This window comes from Zea mays, chromosome 2 (genome assembly GCF_902167145.1).
Source record: "Zea mays cultivar B73 chromosome 2, Zm-B73-REFERENCE-NAM-5.0, whole genome shotgun sequence".
Taxonomy (NCBI): domain Eukaryota; kingdom Viridiplantae; phylum Streptophyta; class Magnoliopsida; order Poales; family Poaceae; genus Zea; species Zea mays.
Genome location: NC_050097.1, coordinates 38879540 through 38900238, shown reverse-complemented (window position 1 = coordinate 38900238; position 20699 = coordinate 38879540).

Here is a 20699-nt window from a genome sequence, read left to right as displayed (position 1 = left end):
TATGTAGGCCTGATAGATCAAGGACTATCTTAACTGGCCACATGCCCTGGATATGGGACAGGGTAAGCTTGAACCCGGCTATTCCATACATGAAAAGACAATCGCGCACTGGGAGTGGAGAGATGGCGAGAGTGGCACGTACCCTCCTGGCAAAGGATCGCCTAAAAGGGTGGTGTGCTCTCGGGTGGCGCGGACCTGTTCATGCAGTGGAGGATCTGTGGGAATGGTTGACATATGCAAGGGTTAAGTGCTACATATGTCGTGTGGTTAGAGATCCTCAGCTGAGTAAATCGATTCGGATCGCCGTTATATCCCCGGAGAGTGGAGACTTGATCGCTGCCCTACAACCTAAGTCAGGATGTAAACATTATGAATAAAAATGATGTTGTATTGATGAGATGGTGAAATTAGACTAGATGCTACCAGAGTCTATTAATATTTAATCTGGCGTTAAAATATTGAAAGTAAGGACTCACTTTAGTAAGCTATTTCTGCAAAAGTATCTAAGTTGATTCTTGCTAAAGCCTTTTCCTTGATTCCTACTTAACCAGCATATCCTTGAGAGTCTTTTCTTTAGTCGGGTAAGTCTTGCTGAGTAATTCCATACTCAGGGTTTTATCCCCTGTTGTTTTTCAGGTTATAGTTTTGTACTGCTGAGGATGGTGTTAAGTGCCGGTGGGCTCGGCCTTCTTATTAGTCTAAGTAACCCTTCTATACTTCTTACTGAGGATGGTCACTTGGGCTAGCATATATTTCAAACTTATACTTTTGTAATCACTCCGATAAAACAAAGTAAAAATTTTGTAACTTGTAAAATTTGGTAATAAGATTTCCACTGTAAAAATGTTGTGTGTGTGATTGGTGTTACTTAATCTTGTGATCCTAGTTGTAAGTGGTTTATCCGATGTCCTTGGGGCAATCGGACGGATCCTATTAAGTTATTTAGTGCACATGCATGGCTGTCTGAGGTCTTTGAGACAAGGACAGGTGCATGTGGGCCCAATAACTTGGGAGGTTCTGCCACAGGTCGGCCGTTCCCGACGGAGTGCTTGAAGTCTCTGCAGTTTCGGAGGGTGTGGCGCATGTCCTTGTGGTACGGACATTGGTCATCGAGGATGTCGTCCAATGTTCGTTCGCCTCCGCGGGGTGCCCCTCGGGCACGAGAGATGGGTGGTCCGGCGACGTGGACTTCTTCACGAGGCCTCTTCTCCCAATGCTTGTCGGGTTGTTGGTTTGCGTCACATCGTGGTGCCGGCGGTGTAGGCTTCGTTCCTCCGATGAGGTCCTGAGCCCATTCGTCGGCGGTGATGTAGAGGTCCGCTTCCCTGAATAGCTGCTCAGAGGTAGTCAGTGCCTTTTGCAGTATGGCTCAGACGAAGGCCGAGTCATTAGATCCCCGGTAGAAGTCCTCGATCACTGCTGCTTTCGCAACCTCGGGGATACGATATCTCATGGTCTGAAACCTTTTGAGGTATGACCGAAGAGTCTCGTCCCCTCGGCGCCTAATGGATTTGAGGCCCCATGGCTGCGCCGACTTGTCGGAGAGAGAATTGGAAGTTGGCGCTAAAACACCGACTGAAGTCGCTCCAATCATCGATGCAGTGTCGGGGCAGGTGTCGTAGCCATTGCAGCGCATCTTGCCCAAGGACGATGGGCAAATATGCAATCATCACATCTTCAGTTGCCCCAACGGCCAGGGCAGCAGTGGTATAGACGACTAACCAGCCTCCCGGGTCCTGCTTAGGCTCGTACTTGTCGACGTTGGAGACATTGAAGTTAAGGGGCCACTGAATGGCCCTGAGACGCGGAGTGAGTGCCGATACTCCACACGTGTCCTCCTGTCGACGATTGTGGTGTCAGTCCCGGGGAGGGGAGTTGTCGATGTGCTGCCTCGACCGTCCTTGGGTCGTGCCGCCAGTTGAAGCTGTTGCCGATTCAACCCTGGTGGCCTGACTTCGTGCAGGGATACCGTGATCCCGATCATACTCTTCTCGGCGCCGAATCTCGTTCTCATGTCGTCGTTCGCGCGAAGCATTGATGGAGCTCTGCGCGTCCCGTTGACTATTGATGGCGTGTCGTAGATCGCACGGAGGATGAGCGAGAGGCAGAAGATGGTTAGCTGCCCGAGTGAGCAGTCGCCGATAGCCCTCGGCGTCTGGAGTCCGGGGGAGGCCCTCGGCTATCCGAGCCAACACTCCACCGACCTCGCTCGGTGTGTTCATGGCTCGGGCGAAGTCGGGGTTCAGGTTTCGTCTGAAGAGAGGATTCTCTCGACGCTGTCTCGCCTCCTGCTCGGCTTGCTCTTGAGCTTGCCGATGATCACGTCGGCGGGAATTCCTCCTTTCCCTGAAGACTCATTCATTTGGAGTTTCTCCTACCTCCGAAATCTTATCTCGTGACATAGGCTGCACCGGGTCTCGTTCTCCGGCTTCATGATGTTGCCGGGCGTTACGGCGTCAGTTCCTTCGTCGATGAGCTTCCCGCTGAGGTGGTTCTTCCCAGGCACAGTTGGTTCATCGTCGGAGATGGGGGACGACTCCACTCTTCCTCCGATGAAGAGGACGTCAGGGTAAAATGGAGTGGTCGTGACGACAAGCTTCTTTTTGTTCTCCTTTGAGGGCAGATGTACCAGAAGGGCAGCTTGACGGGTTTTGTTTCTTTTTCCCTTGTAATTCGTGTCCATTCTTCTGTGGATGAGGTGGACAACGGGGTTCTCTGGGTGAATGAACTCTCTGCTCCTGGCTTGCAGGAGGTAGTTTTCGTCCGGTGCGCTGGAGGTTGCGCTATCTCCTGCTTCGTTCCGGCTTTCCCAGAGATTTTCAAGGAAGACTTTTTCTCCGACGGATCCGCTAGACGATGTAGAGTCCCTTCTTTGTCTGTCACGAACGAGATGGTTCCGAAGTAGAACACGGATCCGGGGCGGAGAGCAATCTTGTGCTGAAGAGTGATGGCCATTGAGCTAACTTGGATCAGTGACACACCCCCTACCTAGCGCGCCAGCTATCGGTGTTTTGGGTCTGACCGAGCACCTGGGGTTGCCCCTCGAGGTGCTTTTTGGAGTAGGACGGTGTTACCGGCTGTAGCTCGATGGTTCGTGCTAGACGCACGAGAGACAGTGGACAATTTTATACAGGTTCGGGCCGCTTAGAGAAGCGTAACACCCTACTTCCTGGTGTGGATCTTTTATGTGGTGGGTTACTGAGAGCACCTAGAGGGGGGTGAATAGGTGATCCTGTAAAACTTAAAACTTAAAGCCACAAAACTTGATTAAGTGTTAGCACAATGAAATCAAGTGGCTAAGGACCGAGCTCTTGTGAAACACAATAGACATAGTGAGAACAAGCACAAGAGACACGATGGTTTATCCCGTGGTTCGGCCAAGTATAACACTTGCCTACTCCACGTTGTGGCGTCCCAATGGACGAGAGTTGCACTCAACTCCTTTCAAGTGATCCAATGATCAACTTGAATACCACGGTGTTCTTCTTTCTTTACTCTTTCCCGTTTGCGAGGAATCTCCACAACTTGGAGTCTCTCACCCTTACAATAAGGATCAAAGTGAAAGCACTAGAGTAAGGGAGGGAAGCAACACACACAAATCCACAACAATACGCACACACACAACCAAGACTTGAGCTCAAATGAATAGCACAAAGTTCACCACTAGAACGGAGCTCAAATCACTAAGAATGTCAATAGAGTGCGCAAAGACGGAGTGTGAATGATTAAGAATGCTCAAAGTATGCTTGGATGACTCCTCCATGCGCCTAGGGGTCCCTTTTATAGCCCCAAGGCAGCTAGGAGCCGTTGGAGGCATTCTTGGCAAGCAATACTTGCCTTCTGTTGGGTGGCGCACCGGACAGTCCGGTGTGCCACCGGACATCCCCTGTTCACTGTCCGGTGCAGATAGCCTTCCTAATTTGGCGCAACCGACCGTTGAAGATTTGGAGTCGTTGGCGCACCAGACACTGTCGGGTGCACACCGGACAGTCCGTTGCCCCCATCAGACCGTTGGCTCGGCCACACGTCACACGTGGATTGCGCGGCCGACCGTTGGCTCGGCCGACCGTTGGCTCACCGGACAGTCCGGTGCACCACCGGACAGTCCGGTGAATTTTAGCCGTACGCCGCCGACGAATTCCCGAGAGCGGCTAGTTGACCAGACGCCAGCCTGGCGCACCGGACACTGTCCGGTGCACCACCGGACAGTCCGGTGCACCCAGACTGCGCAGAGTCTTGGCTGTTCTAGCCAAGTCTTTTTCCTTTTGTATTATTTCTGATTCTACCACTTAGACAAATATGTTAGTACATAAAAACCAATGTACTAAGTCTAGAATCATACATTTGTATTGATTTGCACTTCATCCATCACTTGGCACACTTTAATACTTAAACCATTTGTGTTGGGCACTTAATCACCAAAATACTTAGAAATGGCCCAAGGGCACATTTCCCTTTCAATCTCCCCCTTTTTGTTGATTTATGCCAACACAACACAAAGCAACACATAGAAGTGCAACATTAATGCAAATAAGAACAATAATTGTTTTTGATTCAAATTTGGCATATTTGGATCATTCTTTGCCACCACTTGGTTTGTTTTTGCAAATCAACCTCAATTTCCTATCTCTAAGTCAAACACACTTGTTGAGGCATAAAGAGAGGTATTCCAAGAGAAATTGATCAAAGATTCAAAAACTCCCCCTTTTTCCCACAATCAAACATTCTCCCCACAAGAGACCAACTTTTGACAATAAGAGACACTAAGAGAATTTTGACAAAACAAACGTTCTAACTCTACTATTTTCAAAATTCTCAAGTGGTAGCTGATCCATTTGCTTGTTTTGACCTTAATTTATCCCCCTTTGGCATCAAGCACCAAAACGGGATCATTTTTAGCCTTTTAACCTCATTGCTTCACCAAAATTATCAATTAAGAGCAGAAGGCAATAAGATCATAGAGATGAACTTGGAGTTAATTACCCTCTTATCGGAGTGCAGTGGAAGTCTTGCATGGTCCAAGTTCAACTTTTCCTTTCAATACACCTTTGAGACTATTTTAAGAACACTCAAGCACATGGTTAGTCTCAAAGGGTCAAGTTGTAGCTCACCTCACTTTTTGAGGTCCGGGGATTGCTTGTACAACTTGAGCACCATATATAAACAACAAAATGCATAAAGGAACATGATCAAAGGCATAAAACACATGTATGCTATAAATCAATCCAAGTTACGCGAATCTAAGACATTTAGCTCATTACGCAGCCTGCAAAAGGTCTTCTCATCTAAAGGCTTGGTAAATATTTCGGCTAGCTGGTTCTCGGTGCTAACATAAAACACTTCGATATCTCCCATTTGCTGGTGGTCTCTCAAAAAGTGATGCCGAATGTCTATGTGCTTAGTGCGGCTGTGTTCAACAGGATTATCCGCCATGCGGATTGCACTCTCATTGTCACATAGGAGTGGGATTTTGCTTAGATTGTAGCCAAAGTCCCGGAGGGTTTGCCTCATCCAAAGTAGTTGCGCGCAACACTGTCCTGTGGCAACATACTCGACCTCAGCGGTGGATAGGGCAACAGAAGTTTGTTTCTTAGAGCTCCAAGACACCAGGGACCTTCCTAAGAATTAGCACGTCCCTGATGTACTCTTCCTATCAACCTTGCATCCAGCATAATCAGAGTCTGAATATCCAATCAAGTCAAAGGTAGACCCCTTTGGATACCAGATCCCGAAGCAAGGCGTAGCAACTAAATATCTAAGAATTCGCTTAACGGCCACAAGGTGGCACTCCCTTGGATCGGATTGAAATCTAGCACACATGCATACGCTTAGCATAATATCCGGACTACTAGCACATAAGTAAAGCAAAGAACCTATCATAGACCGGTATGCCTTTTGATCAACGAACTTACCTCCTTTGTTGAGGTCGACATGTTCGTCGGTTCCCATTGGAGTCTTTGCGGGCTTGGCGTCCTTCATCCCAAACTGCTTGATCAAGTCTTGCGTGTACTTTGTTTGGGAGATGAAGGTGCCGTCCTTGAGTTGCTTCACTTGGAACCCAAGGAAGTAGTTCAACTCGCCCATCATCGACATCTCAAATTTTTGAGTCATCACCCTGCTAAACTCTTCACAAGACTTTTGGTTAGTAGAACCAAATATTATGTCATCGACATAAATTTGGCACACAAATAAGTCACCATCACAAGTCTTAGTGAATAAAGTTGGATCGGCTTTCTCAACCTTGAAAGCATTTGCAATTAGATAGTCTCTAAGGCATTCATACCATGCTCTTAGGACTTGCTTAAGTCCATAGAGCGCCTTAGAGAGCTTACACACATGGTCGGGGTACCGTTCATCCTCAAAGCCAGGGGGTTGCTCTACGTACACCTCCTCCTTGATTGGCCCGTTGAGGAAAGCGCTCTTCACATCCATTTGGAACAACCTGAAAGAATGGTGAGCGGCATAGGCTAACAAAATGCGAATGGACTCTAGCCTAGCCACAGGAGCAAAAGTCTCCTCAAAGTCCAAACCTGCGACTTGGGCATAACCTTTTGCCACAAGTCGTGCCTTGTTCCTTGCCACCACCCCGTGCTCGTCCTGTTTGTTGCGGAACACCCACTTGGTTCCCACAACGTTTTGCTTGGGACGAGGCACCAGTGTCCAAACTTCATTTCTCTTAAAGTTGTTGAGCTCTTCCTGCATGGCCAACACCCAGTCCGGATCTAGCAAGGCCTCGTCTACCCTGAAAGGTTCAATAGAAGAGACAAAAGAGTAATGCTCACAAAAATTAGCTAATCTAGAGCGAGTAGTTACTCCCTTGCTTATATCACCCAATATTTGGTCGACGGGATGATTCCTTTGAATCATCGCTCGGACTTGAGTAGGAGGGGCATGTGGTGCTTCTTCCTCCATAACATGATCATCTTGTGCTCCCCCTTGATCACACGCCTCTTCTTGATGAACTTGTTCATCGTCTTGAGTTGGGGGTGCACCATTGTTGAGGAAGAAGGTTGATCTTGCTCTTGGTGTTCCTGTGGTCGCACATCTCCAATCGCCATGGTGCGAATTGCGTCCGTTGGAACATCATATTCATCTACATCATTAAGATCAACTTGCTATCTTGGAGAGCCATTAATCTCATCAAATACAACGTCGCTCGAGACTTCAACCAAACCTAATGATTTGTTGAAGACTCTATATGCCTTTGTATTTGAGTCATAACCTAACAAAAACCCTTCTATAGATTTGGGAGCAAATTTAGAATTCCTACCCTTCTTCACTAGAATGTAGCATTTACTCCCAAATACACGAAAATATGAAACGTTGGGTTTGTTACCGGTTAGGAGTTCGTACGACGTCTTCTTGAGGAGGCGATGAAGGTAGAACCGGTTTATGGCGTGGCAAGCCGTGTTCATGGCTTCCGACCAAAACCGCTCGGGCGTCTTGAACTCTCCAAGTGAAAGGAAAATGTGCCCTTGGGCCATTTCTAAGTATTTTGGTGATTAAGTGCCAACACAAATGGTTTAAGTGTTAAACTGTGCCAAGTTGTGAATGAAGTGCAAATCAACACAAAGGTATGATTCTAGACTTAGTACATTGGTTTTTGTGTACTAACATATTTGTCTAAGTGCTAGAATCAGAGAAAAGACAAAAGGAAAATGTCTTGGCTGAAGCAGCCAAGACTCTGCTCAGTCTGGGTGCACCGGACTGTCCGGTGCGCCAGGCTGGCGCTGGTCAACTGGCCGCTCTCGGGAACTCGACAGCGGCGTACGGCTATAATTCACTGGACTGTTTGGTGGTGCACCGGACTGTCCGGTGAGCCAACGGTCGACTGCGCCAACGGTCGGCCGCGCAATCCGCGCGTGACGCGTGTCTGAGCCAACGGTCTGATGGGGGCATCGGACTGTCCGGTGCGCCAACGGCTCCAAATCTTCAACGGTCGGCTGCGCCAGAATAGGAAAGCAATCAGCATCGGACAGTGTCCGATGGTGCACCGGACTGTCCGATGCACCACCCGACAGAAGGCATGGATAGCCTTCCTGGATTGCTCTCAACGGCTCCTAGCTGCCTTAGGGCTATAAAAGGGACCCCCTAGACGCATGGAGGAGTATACCAAGCATTCTTTGATCATCTCTAAGCACCAAGTCTTCATTCTAGCGCATTTGATTCTTTGTGATAGCAATTTGACCTCCTCTTGTGTTGAGAACTCCGTGTGTGAACTTAGAGCTCAAGTTGTGACTAGTGTGCGTGTTTGAGCTGTTGCTTTTGAGACTTGTGTGTGTTGCTTTTCCCTCCCTTACATCTGTGCTTCTTTGTGATCATCATTTGTAAGGGCGAGAGGCTCCAAGTTGTGGAGATTCCTCGCGAACGGGATATAGTAAAAGGAAGAAACACCGTGGTATTCAAGTGGATCCTTGGATCACTTGAAAGGGGTTGAGTGCAACCCTCGTCCATTGGGACGCCACAACGTGGAGTAGGCAAGTGTTGTACTTGGCTGAACCACGGGATAACTCACGTGTCTTTTGTGATTGCTTTTCTGTGATACTTGTGTTCACAAGAGCTCGCTATTTAGCCTACTAACACTTAACCAAGTTTTGTGGCTATAAGTTTCAAGTTTTTACAGGGTCACCTATTCACCCCCCTCTAGGTGCTCTCAATTGGTATCGGAGCCATTCTCTTCAAAAAAGGGACTAATCGCCCGAAGGGATGGATCCTAAGGGAAAGGGGATGGTGATCAACGACAATGAGAAGTCCATCTTCAACGAGCCGAGGGACGACATAGCCAATGACTCCGGCTCAAGTCAAAAGAAGAAGGATGGAAAGAAGACGAGGCGCATCAAGAAGATTGTCTACTACGACAGCGACGAATCTTCCTCTTCTCAAAAGGACGACGAATACGAGGAGAAAAAGAAAACGGTTAACTCGAACTTTTGTTTCGATTATTCTCGTATTCCGCAAAATTCCAATGCTCATTTGCTTTCCATTCCTCTTGGTAAACCTCCACACTTTGATGGAGAGGACTACGGATTTTGGAGTCACAAAATGCGTAGCCATTTGTTCTCTCTTCATCCAAGTATATGGGAGATAGTAGAAAATGGAATGCAATTTGATAGTTTGGATAATTCTATGTTTATCAATGAACAAATCCATAAAAATGCACAATCTACTACTATTCTTTTAGCATCATTGTGCAGGGATGAATATCATAAGGTGAGCGGCTTGGATAACGCCAAGCAGATTTGGGACACCCTCAAGATCTCGCATGAGGGGAACAACGTCACTATGCTCACCAAGATGGAGTTGGTGGAAGGCGAGCTAGGAAGATTCGCAGTGATCAGGGGGAGGAGCCAACCCAAACGTACAACATGCTCAAGACCCTGGTCAACAAAATAAGGAGCTACGGAAGCACGAGATGGATAGACCACGACGTCGTCTTGCTTATGCTAAGGTCCTTCACTATCCTTGATCCTCATCTTGTTAACTCTATTCGTGAGAATCCTAGGTACACCAAGATGACGCCCGAGGAAATACTCGGAAAGTTTGTAAGCGGGCGAATGATGATCAAGGAGGCAAGATATGTTGATGAGGTGTTGAATGGCCCAATCCACGAGCCTCAAACCGTTGCTCTCAAAGCAACAAGTAGCAGGGAGGCGCTACCTAGCGAGGTAGCGCAAGTCGAGGCGGGCGGGCTAAATGAGGATGAAATGGCCCTCATCATCAAGCGCTTCAAGACGACGCTCAAAGGTCGCAAGGAGCATCCCAACAAGAGCAAGACGAAGGGAAAGCACTCCTGCTTCAAGTGTGGTAAGATTGGTCATTTCATTGCTAACTGTCCCGATAATGATAGTGACCAAGAACAAGGAAAGAGCGGGAAGTGAGAAAAGAAGAAGGCCTACAAAAAGGCAAAGGGCGAGGCACACCTTGGAAAGGAGTGGGACTCGGATTGCTCCTCGTCCGACTCCGACAACGAAGGACTCGCCGCCTCGGCCTTCAACAAGTCGGCTCTCTTCCCCAACGAGCATCACACCTGCCTCATGGCAAAGGAGAAGAAGGTAAGTACTCGAAGTACCATTACGTATGCTTCTTCATGTGATGATGAGTCTAGTGATGATGAAGTAGACTACGCTAGTTTATTCAAAGGTTTAGATAGAACTAAAATTGATAAGATCAATGAATTAATTGATGCTTTGAATGAGAAGAATAGATTGTTAGAGAAGCAAGAGGATCTTTTATATGAAGAGCATGATAAATTTGTTAGTGCGCAAAATTCTCTTGCTCTAGAAGTTAAAAGAAATGAAATGCTTTCATGTGAATTATCTACATGCCATGAATCTATTTCTAGCTTAAAGAGTATTAATGATGACTTGAATGCTAAGTTAGAAGTAGCTAATAAATCTAGCTCATGTATTGATCATGTAGTAATTTGTAATAGGTGTAAGAATTTTAATATTGATGCATGTGTTGAGCACCTTACTTCTATTGCAAAATTAAATGGTGAAGTGGCTAGTCTTATTGCCCAACTTAAGACTAGCAAAAATGATTTTGATAAACTAAAATTTGCAAGGGATGCCTATACTATTGGTAGACAGCCCTCTATTAAGGATGGGCTTGGTTTTCAAAGGGAAGCCAAGAACTTAACAAGTCATAAGGCTCCCATCCCCACCAAGGAGAAAGGGAAGGCCCCTATGGCAAATAATAGTCAAAAGAACCATGCTTTTATGTATCATGATAGGAAGTTTTCTAGAAATGTTCATTATGATAGGAGTTACAATGCTTATGACTCAAATGTCATGGTTGCTTCAAGTTCTTCCTTTATGCATAGTAGAGATATGACTAGGAAAAATGTCATTCATCATATGCCTAGGAGAAATGTTGTCAATCATATGCCTAGGAAAGTGTGTAATGGAGTTACCACTGTCTTTCATGCTTGCAATGCTAAGTTTGTTCTTTCATGTAAAAATGAAAAGTAATTGCTAAAAAGGTGGGGGCCAAATGCAAGGGAGACAAGACTTGCATTTGGGTCCCTAAGGCTATTGTATCTAACCTTGTAGGACCCAACAAGAGTTGGGTACCTAAAACCCAAGCCTAATTTGCCTTGCAGGTTTATGCATCCGGGGCTCAAGCTGGATTATCGACAGCGGATGCACAAACCACATGACGGGGGAGAAGAAGATGTTCACCTCCTAAGTCAAGAACAAAGATTCCCAATATTCAATCATATTCGGTGACGGGAATCAAGGCAAGGTTAAAGGACTAGGAAAGATTGCTATTTCATCCGAGCACTCCATATCTAATGTGTTTTTAGTTGAGTCGCTCGGGTATAACTTGTTGTCCATTAGTCAACTTTGTAATATGGGTTATAACTGCTTATTCACAAATGTAGATGTGTCTGTCTTTAGAAGGAGTGATGGTTCATTAGCTTTTAAGGGTGTACTAGATGGCAAACTCTATTTAGTTGATTTTGCAAAAGAGGACGTCGGTCTAGATGCATGCTTAATTGCTAAGACTAGCATGGGCTGGCTGTGGCATCGCCGTCTAGCACATGTGGGGATGAAGAACCTTCACAAACTTCTAAAGGGAGAACATGTGCTAGGACTAACAAATGTAACTTTCGAAAAAGATAGACCTTGTGCAGCTTGTCAAGCAGGTAAACAAGTGGGAAATGCTCATCACAGCAAGAACGTGATGACCACATCAAGACCCCTGGAGCTGCTGCATATGGACCTCTTCGGACCCGTCGCCTACCTCAGCATCGGGGGAAGTAAGTATGGTCTTGTTATCGTTGATGACTTTTCTCGCTTCACTTGGGTATTCTTCTTGCAGGATAAAACAGAAACCCAAGGGACCCTTAAGCGCTTCCTAAGGAGGGCTCAAAACGAATTTGAGCTCAAGGTGAAGAAGATAAGGAGCGACAACGGGTCCGAGTTCAAGAACCTTCAAGTGGAGGAGTACCTTGAGGAGGAAGGAATCAAGCACGAGTTCTCCGCTCCCTACACGCCACGACAAAACAGTGTGGTAGAGAGGAAGAACAGGTCGCTACTAGACATGGCGAGGACGATGCTTGGTGAATTCAAGATGCCCGAACGGTTTTGGACGGAAGCTGTGAACACGGCTTGCCACGCCATAAACCGGGTCTACATTCATTGCCTCCTCAAGAAGACTTCGCATGAGCTTCTAACCGGTAACAAACCCAACGTGTCATACTTTCGTGTATTTGGGAGTAAATGCTATATTCTAGTGAAGAAAGGTAGGAACTCCAAATTTGCTCCCAAACCTTTAGAAGGGTTTTTGTTAGGTTATGACTCAAATACAAAGGCATATAAAGTCTTCAACAAATCATCGGGTTTAGTTGAAGTCTCTAGCGACGTTGTATTTGATGAGACTAACGGCTCTCCAAGAGAGAAAGTTGATATTGATGATGTAGATGAAGAAGATGTTCCAATGGCCGCAATACGCACCATGGCAATTGGAGATGTGCGACCACAGGAACACCAAGAGCAAGATCAACCTTCTTCCTCAACAATGGTGCACCCCCCAACTCGAGACGATGAACAGGTTCATCAAGAAGAGGCGTGTGATCAAGGGGGAGCACAAGACGTTACGGAGGAAGAAGCACCTCAAGCCCCTCCAACTCAAGTCCGAGCGACGATTCAAAGGAATCATCCCGTCGACCAGATTTTGGGTGATATAAGCAAGGGAGTAACTACTCGCTCTAGATTAGTTAATTTTTGTGAGCATTACTCTTTTTGTCTCTTCTATTGAGCCTTTCAGGGTAGAAGAGGCCTTGCTAGATCCGGACTGGGTGTTGGCCATGCAGGAAGAGCTCAATGACTTCAAGCGTAATGAAGTTTGGACCCTGGTGCCACGTCCAAAGCAAAACGTTGTGGGAACCAAGTGGGTGTTCCGCAACAAACAAGACAAGCACGGAGTGGTGACAAGGAACAAAGCTAGACTTGTGGCAAAAGGTTATGCCCAAGTCGCAGGTTTGGACTTTGAGGAGACTTTTGCTCCTGTGGCTAGGCTAGAGTCTATTCGCATTTTGTTAGCCTATGCCGCTCACCATTCTTTCAGGTTGTTCCAAATGGATGTGAAGAGCGCTTTCCTCAATGGACCAATCAAGGAGGAGGTGTACGTAGAGCAACCCCCTGGCTTTGAGGATGAACGGTACCCCGACCACGTGTGTAAGGTCTCTAAGGCGCTCTATGGACTTAAGCAAGCCCCAAGAGCATGGTATGAATGCCTTACAGACTTTCTAATTGCTAATGCTTTCAAGGTTGGGAAAGCCGATCCAACTTTATTCACTAAGACATGTGATGGTGACTTATTTGTATGCCAAATTTATGTCGATGACATAATATTTGGTTGTACTAACCAAAAGTCTTGTGAAGAGTTTAGCAGGGTGATGACTCAAAAGTTTGAGATGTCGATGATGGGCGAGTTGAACTACTTCCTTGGGTTCCAAGTGAAGCAACTCAAGGACGGCACTTTCATCTCCCAAACAAAGTACACGCAAGACTTGATCAAGCAGTTTGGGATGAAGGACGCCAAGCCCGCAAAGACTCCGATGGGAACCGACGGACATGTCGACCTCAACGAAGGAGGTAAGTCCGTTGATCAAAAGGCATACCGGTCTATGATAGGGTCTTTACTTTATTTATGTGCTAGTAGACCGGATATTATGCTAAGTGTATGCATGTGTGCTAGATTTCAATCCGATCCAAGGGAGTGTCACCTTGTGGCCGTTAAGCGAATTCTTAGATATTTAGTTGCTACGCCTTGCTTCGGGATCTGGTATCCAAAGGGGTCAACCTTTGACTTAATTGGATACTCAGACTCCGATTATGCTGGATGCAAGGTTGATAGGAAGAGTACATCAGGGACGTGCCAATTCTTAGGAAGGTCCCTAGTGTCTTGGAGCTCTAAGAAACAAACCTCTGTTGCCCTATCCACCGCTGAGGCCGAGTATGTTGCCGCAGGACAGTGTTGCGCGCAACTACTTTGGATGAGGCAAACCCTTAGGGACTTTGGCTACAATCTGAGCAAAGTTCCACTCCTATGTGATAATGAGAGTGCAATCTGCATGGCGGATAATCCTGTTGAACACAGCCGCACTAAGCACGTAGACATCCGGCATCACTTTTTGAGAGACCACTAGCAAAAGGGAGATATCGAAGTGTTTTATGTTAGCACCGAGAACCAGCTAGCCGATATCTTTACCAAGCCTTTAGATGAGAAGACCTTTTGCAGGCTGCGTAGTGAGCTAAATGTCTTAGATACGCGTAACTTGGATTGATCTATAGCATACATGTGTTTTATGCCTTTGATCATGTTCTTTTATGCATATTGTTGCCTAAATATGGTACTCAAGTTGTACACATGATCCCCGGACCTCACAAGTCCATTTGCAAGTGTTGCATTTATTTAGGGGGAGGCATGCTACAACTTGACACTTTGAGACTAACCTTGTGTTTGAGTTTACTTGTTAAGTCTCAAAAGTAGATTGAAAGGGAAAGGTGGACTTGGACCATGAAAGACTTCCACTGCACTCCGATGAGAGGGTAACTTACTCCAAGTTCATCTCCATGCTCTTTTTGCCTTCTTACTCTTAATGGAAGATTTTTGTGAGGCAATGGGGTTAAAGGGCCAAAAATGATCCCGTTTTGGTGCTTGATGCCAAAGGGGGAGAAATTAAGGCTAAAGCAAATGGATCAGCTACCACTTGAGAATTTTGAAAATAGTAGAGTTAGAACTTTTGTTTTGTCAAAATACTCTAAGTGTCTCTTTTTGTCAAAAGTTGGTCTCTTGGGGGGAGAATACTTGATTATGGGAAAAAGGGGGAGTGTTTGAATCTTTGATCAATTTCTCTTGGAATACCTCTCTTTATGCCTCAACAGGTGTGTTTGACTTAGAGATAGGAAATTGAAGTTGATTTGCAAAAACAAAACCAAGTGGTGGCAAAGAATGATCCAAATATGCCAAATTTGAATCAAAAACAATTCTTGTTCTTATTTGCATTGATATTGCACTTCTATGTGTTGCTTTATGTTGTGTTGGCATAAATCACCAAAAAGGGGGAGATTGAAAGGGAAATGTGCCCTTGGGCCATTTCTAAGTATTTTGGTGATTAAGTGCCAACACAAATGGTTTAAGTGTTAAACTGTGCCAAGTTGTGAATGAAGTGCAAATCAACACAAAGGTATGATTCTAGACTTAGTACATTGGTTTTTGTGTACTAACATATTTGTCTAAGTGCTAGAATCAGAGAAAAGACAAAAGGAAAATGTCTTGGCTGAAGCAGCCAAGACTCTGCTCAGTCTGGGTGCACCGGACAGTGTCCGGTGCGCCAAGCTGGCGCTGGTCAACTGGCCGCTCTCGGGAACTCGACGGCGGCGTACGGCTATAATTCACCGGACTGTCCGGTGGTGCACCGGACTGTCCGGTGGTGCACCGGACTGTCCGGTGAGCCAACGTCGACTGCGCCAACGGTCGGCCGCGCAATCCGCGCGTGACGCGTGGCCGAGCCAACGGTCTGATGGGGGCACCAGACTGTCCGGTGCGCCAATGGCTCCAAATCTTCAACAGTCGGCTGCGCCAGAATAGGAAAGCAATCAGCACCGGACAGTGTCCAGTGGTGCACCGGACTGTCCGGTGCACCACCCGACAGAAGGCAAGGATAGCCTTCCTGGATTGCTCTCAATGGCTCCTAGCTGCCTTGGGGCTATAAAAGGGACCCCTAGGCGCATGGAGGAGTACACCAAGCATTCTTTGATCATCTCTAAGCACCAAGTCTTCATTCTAGCGCATTTGATTCTTTGTGATAGCAATTTGACCTCCTCTTGTGTTGAGAACTTCGTGTGTGAACTTAGAGCTCAAGTTGTGACTAGTGTGCGTGTTTGAGCTGTTGCTTTTGAGACTTGTGTGTGTTGCTTTTCCCTCCCTTACATCCGTGCTTCTTTGTGATCATCATTTGTAAGGGCGAGAGGCTCCAAGTTGTGGAGATTCCTCGCGAACGGGATATAGTAAAAGGAAGAAACACCGTGGTATTCAAGTGGATCCTTGGATCACTTGAAAGGGGTTGAGTGCAACCCTCGTCCATTGGGACGCCACAACGTGGAGTAGGCAAGTGTTGTACTTGGCCAAACCACGGGATAACTCGCGTGTCTTTTGTGATTGCTTTTCTGTGATACTTGTGTTCACAAGAGCTCGCTATTTTGCCTACTAACACTTAACCAAGTTTTGTGGCTATAAGTTTCAAGTTTTTACAGGGTCACCTATTCACCCCCCTCTAGGTGCTCTCACCAAGCATCATTCTCGCCGTGTCTATGAGCGTCCTGTTCTTCCTCTCTGCCACACCGTTTTGCTGTGGTGTGTAGGGAGCGGAGAACTCGTGCTTGATTCCTTCCTCCTCAAGGTACTCCTCCACTTGAAGGTTCTTGAACTCGGACCCGTTGTCGCTCCTTATCTTCTTCACCTTGAGCTCAAATTCATTTTGAGCTCTCCTTAGAAAGCGCTTGAGGGTCCCTTGGGTTTCAGATTTATCCTGCAAAAAGAATACCCAAGTGAAGCGGGACAAATCATCAACTATAACAAGACCATACTTACTTCCCCCGATGCTGAGGTAGGCGACGGGTCCGAAGAGGTCCATATGCAGCAGCTCCAGGGGTCTTGATGTGGTCATCACGTTCTTGCTGTGATGAGCATTTCCCACTTGTTTACCTGCTTGACAAGCTGCACAAGGTCTATCTTTTTTTAAAGTTACATTTGTTAGACCTAACACATGTTCTCCCTTTAGAAGTTTGTGAAGGTTCTTCATCTCCACATGTGCTAGACGGTGATGCCACAGCCAGCCCATGCTAGTCTTAGCAATTAAGCATGCATCTAGACCGGCCTCTTCCTTTGCAAAATCAAATAATAGAGTTTGCCGTCTAGCACACCCTTAAAAGCTAATGAACCATCACTCCTTCTAAAGAAAGACACATCTACATTTGTAAATAAGCAATTGTAACCCATATTGCATAATTGACTAACGGACAACAAGTTATACCCGAGCGATTCAACTAAAAACACATTAGAGATGGAATGCTCGGATGAAATAGCTATTTTTCCTAGTCCTTTAACCTTGCCTTGATTCCCGTCACCAAAAATGATTGAATCTTGGGAATCTTTGTTCTTGACGTAGGAGGTCGTAACACCCTGAATTTGGGGGTATAAAATTTATTTTCCAATATCCACCAAATTCGGGTGTTACCCTCTCCTTTCTTTGATTTACTTCTCTTTTTCTAAATAGTGAGGAATTATTTTGTTGTATATCTATATGTAAGCCTAGTAAATTAAAAAAAACGAAGTGCTTTGATTGTCGCATCATGCCAAAGTATATTTTATTTGATGAGTGATTTTGTGGAGGATGCGTTTAATAAGGAATTCGGTTCGAGGTAGTAGGAAATAGAAAAGAAAGAAAAATAGCAAAATGTAAAAATACAACAAAGAAGCCCCAGCTTTCTTTTTTCTCTCTCCCCCTCTTGGCCTGCGTCGGCCCAACCTCCCCCTAGCCCATCTCGGCAGCGCCCCACCTCCTGGGCCGCTCGGCCACTCCGGCCCACGCGGCCTCACCTCCTTCCCCCCTCCGCGCGCCAGCCCAGCAGCCACCCCGGCCGGCCCATGTGCGTGCGCAACCCACCCCAGCGTGCTCCACGTCCCGGCCCAGTAGGCGCGTTGCGTCCCTGCGCAGCCCAAGCAGCTGCGCCCAGGCCTGCTCGGCCAGCGCCCTGCTCGCCCCAACACGTTGCGCGCTCGTGCATGTGGGCAGTGCCCAGCGCGCCCTGCTGGCCCACGCGCCTGCACGCTCTCCCAGCCGCGTTTCAGCCGTCACCGCACGTCTTCTTCTCCAAACACCTCATTCCCTGTGCCCACGCCGCCAAAAAAACCGCCAAGCCGGCCTCGACGGCGCCCATCTCCCTCTACCTCTCCTGGCCTCGGTCCCTCGCCTCCTTGTCTTCTCCACTGCGCGCGGCTGACCCCGGGCTCTGCTCGCGGTGCGCAGCCGTGCTGCAGCCATGGCCGAGCCCGCCCCGACAAGGTCCTCTGCAAATCGCGGTCTGGCGTGACGCGCAGCCCGCCTGAGCTTGTCGTTCCCCTTCTCCAGCCGAGCCCGGCGACCCGGCGCAGCCCGCGGCGTGCAGCTCGCGCGGCCGCCTCTGTGTCCTGTGGCTGGATCGCCTTCGCCGAGCCTCGCCATCATCGAGCTCGTCGACGCCTTCTCCCTCTCGCCATCGAGGAGGGAGCCACGCCGGGAGCCATGCCACGTTCACCATGTGGTAGTTGTCGCAGAGGTGAGATGTCTACCCCTGTCTACCCCTGCATGCATTCGCGTCACGCGTTATTAGTGCGTGTGGCGCATGCTATTTCGTGCGTTGTGACGCGCGTTATTAAATTGTTCCGCGTGTATCGCGTGCTCTGTTCTTCGTGTATCACGTGTCCCATTCGCACAACGTTCGTGCGTGTTGTGCACGTGTCGTCGTTCATGCGAGTTACGATTTACGCGCTTTAATAAAATCATTTCGCTATATCGTTCACGTTAAATAATTGATTACTTGTTTAGTTGTGTATTATTAAAATAACAATTCAATCGAATCTAATTAATGATTTTAATTATGCGTTTGTAGATACCTATTAGCGTGATTAGGATGACTTAAATGTTATATTTAATATTCGGCTAATATAAGAACGACATAATTTAGCAGTACTTGTATGTCGCGTTGTTCACACGTGTGGCACTCGTCGTCGTCACGTTGTTCACGCGTTATTCGTGTTGTTTCGCGCGCGTCGTCGTGTGTCGTTCGCGAATGTTGCGCGTGCTGTTCGCACGCGTTGTCGCGCGCCGTTCGTGCGTATCGCGCGTTGTTCGCGTACGATATTAAATCGTTCACTTATGATCACTTGGGTCAGTTAATTAACTATTGGTTCAATCGTTCACTATTAAAATAGTAATTTAGTCAAATATATGTAGTAGTTTCAATTTATATATGATATGATAACGTCAACTCATGTAATTATAATTATATTGAACTAATATTCTAATTAATACTTGCTTAGTGTAAACACGTTAACCTCTCGACTGTCGCGTTTCTTATCCCCACGTAATTGTAGAAGCACTCTCTATTTTATATTGCTCGCACGTTGTCGCGCGTGTCGTTCGCAAGCTGACGTGTTGTTTCGCGCATCGTAAACTTACCTCGCTTAGAATTTCTCGTGCTAATTATATTAGTTATTTATTTGATAGCTATTAGTGTAGCAGATTGAATCAAACTACATAGCAGTTATAATTTATATTTTATAATGTCGAATTAAATGTCCTGGCTATTACTTGGGTGGCGTAAACGTTATAACTTCTAGACCGTAGCTTCGACGATCACGTTTCTTTCCTCGCGTGACCATAGAAGCGAGCTTTATTTTGTATTGCATGTTCTTATATTGTTTTCCTTTGTATGGTGTGATGTTCTTATACTTGTATATGTTTGTTTGCCTGTGCCTGTTCATATTCACTGCATGTCGCGAATAGAATACGATCCGTTTTCGAGCTTCGAGGAATCGACGGTCAAGCTTCGGTGACCAAGAGATCAAACTCTTCGAGTTCCACAAAGTTGAAGACCTTGAGCATCTGTTTGGTGGAGGCAAGTGTCCCTTGACCTATCTCTGTCCTATACATTCTTTAATTCACCTCCCGCATTTCACAATTATACCTAAGGAGTGACTAGCTTTTGTTATCCATGTCCTTGTTTACCTATTTGGGTTGGATTATTATTGTTTAGCTTTATGTTATTGCTCAACACTAATCAATGAACATGATGAGATTTGTCAATGATATGCTGTTTTCCCCTCCTTTATTATGATTCTATACTGGTGGTATTCAAGGGGGCTCGAGCGGTTTCTCGAGTGCCTCTCCGTAAGGACCTGTTCGTTGGATGACCGCCCGGGAAAACAGTGCAACCATGAGGGTGGAATGGGATGCCCTTAGCTGAATAATTAGAGGAACTGGGGTGTAGTTTGCTTAGCCGTCGTGCCGTTAATGGGGCTCGGTGTATGCGGCTCGCTCTGCCAAGTTTGGTTCGCCCCTTGGGGAGGAGTGCGATGCATTTAGGAAACCTAACGAGCGGCTACAGCCTCGGGGAATCTTTGTAAAGGCTACATAGTGAAACCCTGCCTATTCACCTTGGTAGTGTTTAAGGGTTTGATCGGCCCGAGGCAAGAGGGAATCACGACTTATGGGTAAAGTGTGCAACCTCTGCAGAGTGTTATGAAACTGATATATCAGCCGTGCTCGCGGTTATGAGCGACCAAGGGAGCTCCATTGATTAGATACTTAGATCAGAGATGGTTGGTTTACATATGATGATGAGGATGGTTATGATCATGCTTATGGTAATTGTCGGCGTTTCGAAACCCGGGGGTCCATGGACCGATGAGTAAACTGTCGCCGCGTGCCCCAGCCCAGATGGGTCGGCGCGAGACGGAGCGCGAAGGGGGGAAGGCAGTCGGAGGGAGACAGGCGTGAGAGGTGGAAATCCCGCGGCCTTCGTGTTTGTCCCGCGCCCAAGTCGGGTGCGCTTGCAGTAGGGGGTTACAAGCGTCCACGCGGGAGGCAGCGAGCGGCCTCACGCGAGCGCCTATCCCGTCCTTTCCCCGCGCGGCCAACCCTCTGT